We start from the raw sequence: 7922 nt of genomic DNA, 5'->3' as shown, positions 1-7922 counted from the left end.
TGGGATCTCGTCACAGCCTTGCCCCAGGCTCCCCCATGGACCGTGAGTCCTTGGAAAGGTTTGTCTCCTGAGTAAGCCGTGAGCTCGGACCAGCAACTCAGCTGTCATCTCCTGTTCCTCAGGCTCGGGATGGCCCTCTAGTTCTCTAAAGACGAGCTCTTCACAGAGAGACATAACAGCCAGCTATAGACCGGGAAGACTTGATAAAATGCCTGCCACTTAAGCAAGAAGCCTTGAGTTTGATTCCTCAGAACCCATGAGAAAGGCAAGCACAGGGGCCCTGGGTCTGTGCTCAGTGCTGGGCCAACCTAGCAGCTGTGGCCTTCCAGCTCGAGAGGTCGTGTCTCAAAAGTTAGAGAGTGACAGAAGAAAGACACCGGAAGAAAGACACACTGGCATTGGTGCACGCACGCAAATTCATAAAACTTTTCAAGACCAGATAATTACAATCTATAACTGCCCTTTCTTTCTGCCTATAACTGCTGGAATTAAGGGAAGAATAACTAGCTCAATTCACCCAAGCATTCATTCACTGACCCATTTGTACTAAGCTGAGCAACCAACACAGGAGTCACGTGAGACCACTCTACCCTGACTTCTGGGAACCATGACCTCCTTCTGTGAGAAAATCAAGAGGAATCCTCATAGACTGCCCAGTCAGGGCTTTGGGCAGCTGCCCAAGGGCAGAGCTCAGTCACTGTGATTGGCTAACAGTCCCAGTGACTCATGGCTCCTTGATCTGTCTTCAGGGGTTCCCAGCTCCGGTACTGGATCCCAGAGTTGGATAGCTGTTACCTGGGAACTCCACCCAGGGCCCCTGGACACGACACTAGTCTTAACTCCAGATGCATCACTAACGATGAGGGATCCTGGCGGAGGAAGGGAGACAGCCATATCTGGTGGGCTTAATCCAGGGCAGGCATGGCCACAGGAAGTTTACCTTCAGAAGCAATGAAGAGGTGGCCCAATCACTAAGGCACTGCTGTGCTAGCAGGAGGAAGAAGCTAGATTCTCAGAACCCATTAGGGAAAATCAGGTGTGATGTAGGACATCCTTGTCATCACAGTGATGGGAAGGTGAGGGCAGGAGAGGGTTTGTGGTCAGGCAGTCTAACCAAACAGACAAGCCCCGGGATTGTGAGCTGCCCAGTCTCAAAGCAACAATAAAAAAGTACAACAGATAAGATCATACACACACACACACACACACACACACACACACACACACACACCACACTACAAAAATCCTACACACTCCTGGATCACTACGGAGGTCACTAGGAAACCAAGGCCTGGTGATTTGCCCAAGTCCACAAAACTGAATGGCTGAGTCCGGGCATGAGGCACCCAGCCCTTCCTCTGTCCACTGCCAGCCCTCCTCACGGGTTAGAAACTGGACTGGACTGCTTCCCATGTGACCATCAAAGAAACTCTGGAAGGAAGTGTGTCTTTCCAAGGACTCATGGCCAACAACAGGCTGTCAACAAAGCCAGATCTACTGTCCTACATATGCTTGTCTTCTGCCTGAGCCTCCGTTTCGCTTCTGCACAAAGAAGGTGACAAATGTTGGTTCACCACCACATGGCTGTTAGAATTAGGGAGGAATGAAGAGTGAAGGTAAAAAAGTTTTTTTTCTATTGCACTGATTGGTATGTTTGTGTGTGTAGAGTGTATCTGCATTGGTGTGTGTGTATGTGTGTGTGTCTGTCTGTCTGTCTGTGTGTCTGTGTATCTGTGTGTGTGTGTGTGTGTGTGTGTGTGCCTATGTATGATGGCGCTTCTGCAAAGGAGAAGACATCTTTTGGGAGTTGGCTTTCTCTTTCCACTGTGTGGGTCCTGGGTTGTCAGACCTGGAGGCACTATATTGCCTGCTCCAAGACTGAGCCTTGAGGGAACCACAGTATTATACAGAAATGAACCCTTTCAAATGGGCTCCTGGAAGCCCAAGTCAGAGAGGTTGCTCCCTTCAGCCAGATGGCAGCTGAAATGCAAGGAACAGGCAAGGGTGGGGGTCTGCCTCGGAAGGGAGGGACACAGGATATAGACTACTGGGCTTCCTGGACAGGGAGATGGACTAAATGAAGTGTGAAGAATTCTCTTCTTGCCACCCACAGTAAGCTAGAAATTGGCACAGATAGGAAAAGGGGGAAGGGGTGGGCTGGAAGAAGAAAAGAGAAAGAAGGGAAAAAAGGGGGGAAGAGGAGAAGGATGATGATGAGGAGAAGGAGGAAGAGGAAAAGGAAGAGGAAAAAGAGGGGTGAGAAAGAGAAGGAGGAGGAGAAGGAAGATGAGAAGATAAGGAGGGGGAGGAAGATGAGAAGAATGAGGAGGAGGAGAAAAAGGAGGGGGAGGATGAGGAAGAGAGGGAGGATGGGGAAGAGGAGGAGGAGGAAGAAGCAGCAGCAGCCATGGGCAGGGGCCAGGGACTATGTAAGCACTGATTCAAAGCTGTCAGTCCTTAACTGCAGATGCAGCGTGTCCAGGTAGTTCATGCTCAAGCCACTATGACTTTCCCTGCCATATGCCTTTGTTGTGATGTTATATCCATACCCAAGACACCAGTCATCAAACTCCCCACTGTGGAGATGGTGGAAGGAGATGACACTTTTTTCCATCCATCTATCCATCCTTCCTTCCTTCTTCCCTTCCCTCCTTCCTTCCTTCATCTATCCATCCATCCATCCATCCATCCACCCATCATCTATCTATCTATCTATCTATCTATCTATCTATCTATCTATCTATCTATCTATCTAATCTATCTATCCATCCATCCATCCATCCACCCATCCATCCATCCATCCCACCCACCCACCCATCTACCTACCTATCTATCTATCTATCTATCTATCTATCTATCTATCTATCTACCTACCTACCTAATGTGCCTGTATTTATGGGAGTTTCAGGGTCAGAGGACAATTTGCAGGAAGAAATTGGTTCTCTTTCACCAGGTGGGCCCAAGGATGGGACTCAGGGGATCAGACTTGGTGGCAAGTGCCTTCATCCATTGAGCCATCTTGCCAATCCCAAGATAGAATTTTCAAGAGGGGACCAAAAGCGCATGAAATATGGAGAAGTCCAAGATGTTCTCCAAGTAGCTCTTCCTTTCTCTGGATGCTTCACTCCTCCCTACAGAGGCTGAGAAAAGGATGCTGTTCATGCACTGGACATGAGAACTACACCTCAAGGCCATCATGAGATATGGGCAGGTCCCTTTATCTGGCCAGGTGTTTGAAGAATGTGGCCAACATTGAGAGCAAACACTTAAGGAAGAGGGTCTTCTTATGTCTTTGTCACATAAGCCCACTGACCCAATTTCAATGTCTGGGACAATCAAGGGAGGAGAGAACTGACTCCCAAAAGTTGTTGTCCTCTGACCCCCACACCGGTGCCATGACATACTCCACATACACAGTTGCTACGATGTGTTCCTGAAGCACATGGAAGTACCTCGAGCAAAAGTCTCTAACTTAACCAGGCATGGTGGTGCATACCTTTAATCCTAGCGCTGGAGAAACAGAGGCAGGTGGATCTCTGTGAGTTTGCACCCAGCCTGGGCTACAGAGTAAGTTCCAGGCCAGGGCTATAGAGATACCTGTCTCAAAAAATAACAAACAAACAAACAAATAAACAAACAGTGCCTCAAACGGCTCTAGCTATCCTGGGCAGCAGCAGAATGTCAAAATTCACTTATTTTTCCATCCTTCCTTCCTCTCCTCTTCCTCCTCTTCTTCGTAACAAGAAAGTTCAAAGGTAGTTGGGACAGCCCTGGGGAAGGCAGGCCTCTAGAGGCATTTTGTAGAAACTGGTTGCAGGGACTTGGACTGGGGGACCCTCCCCCCACCACTGGGTGGTTCTTAATCTGGTTCTCTCAGAACGAGCCAAGAGTGATCCTCACCAAGTGGGTGTAGGAAGATGGGAGAATTCTAGTCCCAGGCAAATAACCAGAAAGAACTGAAGGGCAAGTGTGTTCTTAAGTCACCGTCAGGCACAACAGCCAAAGGAGGAGACATGAGTCAACTGTGTCGAGTGAAGAATAAACGGACTAGGGCGCTTGTGCATATGGAGGAATATTATTTACTCATAAAAAGGAATTGAGTCCCAAAAAATGCTAACACATGGCAAACCTTGAGTATATCATATCAAGAAAATAAATCAAATACAAGAAACACCAAGAACAAGTAAGCCCAGAGCAACAGCTCTGTGTCATCCAAGGCTGGGGGCAGGATGAGAGTGACTGTTTTTTTTTAATCTGGTATGGAGTTTCCTGGGCGGCGGGGGGTTTGGGGGGAGATGACAGTGCTGGACTGTACTGAGGTAAGGGTGTACAACATGCAAACATACTGGGTCTCATGGAGGCCAGGCTGGCCCCTAACTCACTACACAGCCAAGGATAAACTTGAAATTCTGATTATTCTCTCAGTGTCCACTGGATGCTGGAAGTACAGATGTGTTCCATCATACCTGGTTTATGTGGAGCTGAGATGAGACCCAGGGCCTTGCACATGCTAGGCAAGCACTCTACCAACTGAGCCACACCCTCAACCCCTGCCTTGTACTCTTTAATATGGCCAATGGTGAATTCAATGTTACATAAAGTTCAGAAAACGGCATGAGGCATCTGGGCTCAGCATCTCAAGAGTCTGGATGGTTAGCTCTGTGGGGCCCAGGGGTCCCTCCCAGGGGTCCCTAGGATTCCTGAAAAGCATGCTGAGCAACCATGGAATGACTGGTTTTCAGGCACTGCTTAGGAGGTGTAAATGATTGCATTTCTTTAGATTAGCCAGGAACTATGGCTGCATTTATTAGGTGCTGACTGTATGCCAGACACTGGGCGTGATGTTCTCAAAGACCCCAACTCAGCGTCACACTGAAGCGCAGGATGGCCTCTGCTCTGTTTTGCAGATGAGGAGCCTCGGGCTCAGAGAGGCCATGTTAACAAGAAATATGGTTGACGTCACAGAACATAATCCCTACTGCCTGCCACTGTGTGGTTCAACAGGCTCTTCCAGGTGGCAGAGATGACACTTCTGAGGTGTCTTAGCTCCACACCCCTAATCTGAAGTATGTCAAAATCTGGATCACCACAGAGAGAAAAGTCTACACTACCAGCCAGTACGGCAGCTCACAGCTGTACTCTCGGCACTGAGGAGGCTCCTCGTGAGTTTATGACCATTCTGGCTACAGAGTAAGATCTTCTCTGAAAAAAAAAAAAAAAAAAAACCAAAACAAGCAAGGGAGGAAGAGAGTTCTACACTGTAACATTATTTCATGAACATAATCTTTAAAAACAATGTGGAATTATAGGCCAGCGAGGTGGCTCAGCAGGTGCTGGCCACACAAGTCTTATGGGTGAGTGCAATTGCCAGAGGCCCTGACAGAAGGGAAAACCAACTCCTCAGAGCTGTCCTCTAACCTCCACAGTGGCCTGTGTGCACACAGACACACATGCACAATACTAATCAATTAAAAAAAAAAAAACAGTCTTAAAACATGATCCAAAGAAACCTTTAAGTTGTATGTATAACACACATAAGAAACAACTGAGTATTTATGTGTATACTTGGGTCCCTAAGAAATTCCATGAATACAGGTAGATACTTCAAAATCTGGAGTCAGAAATACTTTAGGCCCCAGACACTTCAGATGAGGCCTATTCAACCCAGATGTGAACAAGCTCCTTACATGAAAAAACTCAGCCCGTCTTACTCAAAGTATGGTCCTCAGATGGGAGTTTCAGGGTTCCAAGGGGCTCAGCCCTCACCCCTGAGCTGGAGTCAGATCCGCAGTCTTCCCATGATTCCTTGCTGTGCTAGGATGTGAGGACCAATGGCTTCCCCGGAGATCACAACTGGTTATTTCAATTAAAAATCACTAAAACCAGAGCTGGAGAGATGGCTCGGTGGTTAGGTGTGTGTACTGCTCTTGTAGAGGACCCAAGTTAGGTTCCCAATATCCATGTTGGAAGCTCACAACCACCAGGAGCTCCCAGTCCCAGGGGATCTCATGGCCCCTTCCTCTGGGCACCTGCCTTCACATGCACGTGCACGCGCGTGCACGCTCACACACACACTCACACACTCATGCTCGCACAATATGCACGTGCGCGCACACACACGCACTCACACACGCACACACACACACATATAATTAAAAGTAAGACGAAGCTGAAGTCCGCCTGCAGCCGTGGTGTAAGGAAAGGAGGAGGCTCCAGATTACAACCTGAAGAAGGAGCAGAAAGCCGCCAAGGCCAAGTGGCCTCCCATCAATGGAAATATGGGCACTGGAATCAGATGGCTGACGCCCAGTTACCATGGGAAGTGACCCTGGAGGAAGCATTGAGCAGTGTTGTGCCAGGCCCTGTTTGGTTGCATGAAGGGTACTGGGACTATGGAACATAGTTAAACAGTAGATGTAGAAACCTAAGTTGGGGGGAAGAATTTTCAGCACCTTCAGGGAACAGAAATCAAGGCCCTAACCGGGATACGGTGGGCAAGTCAAGCCTGTGACAAGGAGAAGCCAGAATTTTTTTTTTTTTAAAAAAAGACTGTTATGAAGAATTAATATTTTTTCCTTTTGAGAAGATTCAGTGATTCATTTTCTATAGTATCTTTGCTAAATAGAAATTTACAGAACAGAGAATTTTAAAGTGCGACTTTTCAGATGTGGAAAACTAGGCCATAGCCTTGGCGTATGAAATCCTAGATAAAGAATACTTTGATTTTTTTTTTTTTGAGGAAAAAATCCCATAATATTTAAAAAAAAAAAAACACTGAAGATCTCAGTATGTTAGTTGTTTCCGCCATTAAAGATGCTCTGCAGCTGTAGGAATGGCAGGGGCAATACCTGGAGACCTTTGTGATGTCTGCTAACATCTATGGTTACGGGATATGGCCAGGGTGATTGTTAAGCACTAGAAATGCCCAGATCAACCCCACAACAACAAATTAACTTGCTTAAAATGTCAACAGAGCTGCGTGTCAGACACTCACCCTGGAAGAATCAAGAAAATGCCAGCAAAAACCAGAAACAGGAGGTGGGGACTAAAATACTTCCCCTCCTTCCCCCCACATTCCAAAACCTGAAGCAAATTATTTTTAAATGACTTATTTTTATTATTTTATATGTGTGTTTGTTTGTGTGATGAAATGTTTCATGTGTGTAATTGTCTGTGGAGGCCAGAGAGGAGGTGAGATCTCCCATGAGCCACCATGTGGGTGCTGCAAACTGAACTCAAGTCCTCTGCAAGAGCAGTTGGTGACGCCAGGCAGTGGTGGTGCCTGCCTTTCACACCAGCACTTGGGAGGCAGAGGCAGGCAGATCTCTGAGTTCGAGGCCAGCCTGGTCTACAGAGCGAGCTCCAGGACAGCCTGGGCTACACAGAGAAACCCTGTCTCGAAAAAGAAAAAGACTCTTTGGGAAATGAAGAAAATAAAGCAGTATTTGCTCTTGACTGCTGAGCCATCTTGCCAGCCCCATATTGTCACTCTCCCCATGGCTGTCTGAGAGGAGCCATACATGTGGGAACACCCCATTATCCTTCTTCCGAGGGTAGCTGGGTAGCAAAAGGCTTGGTTCTCTCAAATGGGCTGCCTGCATCTGTGCCTGAAGAGATAGCTGGAGACTATTCAGAAACAGTGAGGGAGCAGTACTTACTACCACCAGTTACTGAGATTTGGGGGAGGGTACACGGAGCCCCAGCACCAGTGTAAAAGCTGGGGGAGGGGTGCACTGCTGGAGGGAGGGTACTCGGTGGATGTAGGACTGGCAGACCAGTCCACCCAGTCATACGGGCAAGCACCAGGCCAGTGAGAGACCACGACTGAAAAACAAGGAGAGTGACTGCATCGTGACAGTAGGGGCTGACCTCTGGTTTCCACTCATGCACACACACACACACACAGAAAGAGAGAGAGAGAG

General features: G+C 47.8%; 1 protein-coding gene and 1 long non-coding RNA gene across 18 annotated transcripts in view; one reads left to right on the top strand and one right to left on the bottom strand.

The window, feature by feature from the left end:
• The window catches only part of LOC116074785, a 531-nt gene extending 70 nt beyond the window's left edge, over positions 1 to 461 (top strand). Inside the window, exon 2 of the long non-coding RNA XR_004112288.1 lies at positions 123 to 461. This is a non-coding gene — a long non-coding RNA (uncharacterized LOC116074785). The remainder of the gene's footprint in view (positions 1 to 122) is intronic.
• The window catches only part of Trerf1 (transcriptional regulating factor 1), a 230772-nt gene that overhangs the window by 81109 nt on the left and 141741 nt on the right, over positions 1 to 7922 (bottom strand). The window lies entirely within an intron of this gene.

This window comes from Mastomys coucha, unplaced genomic scaffold (genome assembly GCF_008632895.1).
Source record: "Mastomys coucha isolate ucsf_1 unplaced genomic scaffold, UCSF_Mcou_1 pScaffold3, whole genome shotgun sequence".
Classification (NCBI taxonomy): Eukaryota; Metazoa; Chordata; class Mammalia; order Rodentia; family Muridae; genus Mastomys; species Mastomys coucha.
The sequence above is the reverse complement of the archived record's forward strand: the minus strand, read 5'-3'. Positions and strand labels throughout refer to the sequence as shown.